This window comes from Gopherus flavomarginatus, chromosome 8 (assembly GCF_025201925.1).
Source record: "Gopherus flavomarginatus isolate rGopFla2 chromosome 8, rGopFla2.mat.asm, whole genome shotgun sequence".
Classification (NCBI taxonomy): domain Eukaryota; kingdom Metazoa; phylum Chordata; order Testudines; family Testudinidae; genus Gopherus; species Gopherus flavomarginatus.
The window spans coordinates 45505946-45508301 of NC_066624.1; the positions used below are offsets into that span (position 1 = coordinate 45505946).

The 2356-nt window shown below is 53.9% G+C and overlaps 1 non-coding gene across 1 annotated transcript; it reads right to left on the reverse strand.

Annotated features, from left to right (window-relative positions):
* Positions 1-1431: 1431 nt before the first annotated feature.
* Positions 1432-1513, reverse strand: TRNAS-AGA (transfer RNA serine (anticodon AGA)). The gene has a single exon. It is a non-coding gene; the product is annotated as a tRNA-Ser (tRNA).
* Positions 1514-2356: the final 843 nt, after the last annotated feature.

The following is a 2356-nucleotide window of genomic DNA, read 5'->3' on the forward strand; positions in this document are numbered from 1 at the left end:
TCTGGAACTGAGGACTTGGTCATGTCCAGCTTTTCTAAACAGTCCTTAATCTGTTCTTTCACCACCGAGGGCTGCTCACCTCCTCCCCCTACTGTGCTGCCAGTGTCTGTGAAGATCGAGGCAAAAAAAGCATTGAGCACTTCAGCTTTATCCACATCATCTGTCACTAGGTTGCCTGCCCCATTCAGTAAGGGGCCCACACTTTCTCTGACCTTCTTTTTGCTAACACACCTACACAGAAATTGACTTGGAAGCCAATCAAAATAAGTTACTTTTGAAATACAAATCATTCAAATCAACACTGGGTCAGTTTTCTCCTCTGCTCTATTTCTCACACACATTCCCCCACCCCAGCCTTTGGAGTCAAGTTTTACATCAGGACATTTTAGGCCAAGGGGGGTAAGTTACATCAAAGAAGCTTTTCAGGATTAGCCCCCAATTTCCTGTATTACTAACAAAAACTAGTACGTTCCAGTGTGGGGTACTGGCAAGAGTGGGTACGCTGTGCCAGCCCGGCCTGGCTTCCCCAAGCTGGTGATTTAAGGGGCCCAGGGCTCCCTGCAGAGGCCAGAGCCCCGGGCCCTTTAAATCGCCGCCTGAGCCTCCCTGCCCGAGCCAAGGGGAGCAAATCACTGCCGTGGAAGGCTGCTCTCTCCTGCGCTATAAACACAGAACAGGGGGGGCGGGAGCTTCCTTACAGTGGGGGGGGGCACCGTTGTCTGCACTGTGGCACTCCCATGACACCCTTCCCCAAGGACCCACACTCACACCACCCCTCCCCCAGAGGCCACACCCACAGAAATCCTCTTCCCCCCAAGACTCCACCCTTCCCCCCACTCCATCATTTGTCCTAACAGCCAGTAAAGAGTGGTGGGGCCATGGCCCTCTAACCCCCCTGTTCCAGCACCCCTGACACAGAGCTAAGCAGGCAGCAGTGTGTGCGTGTCACAGAGGCTGCTGTGCTGAGCTGAGCCAGTGAGGGAAGCAGGGGCTGAGGTTGGGGTTGTGCCCCTCCCCCTGCCTCAGGACTGGTTGCTTGTAGCAGCTGTCTGAACTTAGAGACAGTGTGCCACACACTCACTCACTCTTCCCCTCCCCCCAAACACATTGCAGTTGACAATCTAGTAGGATTCCCATGGAACAATGGGATAGAGAAACCTGCATCATGTGATGCTGTACCAGCCTGTGAGGCATTTCAAACCCTTCCCAAAGCACCTCCAGCCAGTTGCACAGCTACCCACAATGCACTGCTCTCTTTGGCCATCCAAGAGTCTAGCCTGGATGTGCTCTGGTAACACAAGGAGCAGAGTGTGGACATGCAACAGCCGTTTAATTCAAACACTTTAAAGCCACATTACCCAGTAGTGTAGCCACAGCTTGAGAGTGGGACAAGACCCAGCTCTGTTGAAACTAAGGGACCACAACTTCCTCTGTAGTTGGCAGGATTTGAACCTGTGCAGGGAGACCCCAATGGATTTCTAATCCATCATCTTAACCACTCGGCCACAACTACTTGCTTGAGATGGGCCTCTCACTACACTCCAGTTCTGTTCTCACTGAGTGATCAATTCCAGTTGTTGCCTCAGACCAGCTTCCACAACACACACACTGCTGTGCCATTGTGTAAGTGTGTCCATGGCTGAACTGCAAGAATTCCTGCTCATTTCCCTTCTGGCTGGAGCATGAGGAGAGTGTGTTTGTGGTCAATGACGTTCCTGTAGATTGTTGTCCATTTCCTGCCTTGATCATTCAGACAGATCCTTTACCATCATATCCCCAGCACATCAGGGATTGCAATAGCAGGGGGCAGGTTTTCTCTGGGGCACTGAGCTTTGTCAGGGGGTTGGTGGCTCCTTTCTTTCCTCACCCTGGAGTAAACTCAGCTTTTTATTCCATCCTTGATGTTTCAAGGAACAACAACAGATGACCGAGGAAAGAGGTGGACAGGGCGGGCCTCAGGTGAGGGGCAGAGAGGTGCAAGTGGTGGGAAGGGCCGGTCTCATGGGCGGGGCAAAGAGGTGTGGGTGGTGGACAGGGCAGGTCAGGGGAGGGGATAGAGAGGTGTGAGTGCTGGGCAGGGCTGGTCTTAGGGGAGGGGGCAGAGAGGTTTGGGCAGGGTGAGTCTCAGGGGAAGGACAGAGAGGTGGGGGTAGCAGGTAGACCTTGGGGGCGGGGGTGGAGAGACACAAGGAGGCTTTCAGGGAGGAGAGGAGTGAGCAAAAGGTGGACCAGCAGGCCTCAGCCAAAGAGAAAGAGCAGGGGTGGGAGAGTGGCCAAATGGGAGTGAGAGCAGAGCACAGGTGGGGCCTCAGAGGGAGGAGAATGAGTCAAGGGGGTGGAGTGGGCAGGGCTGCCC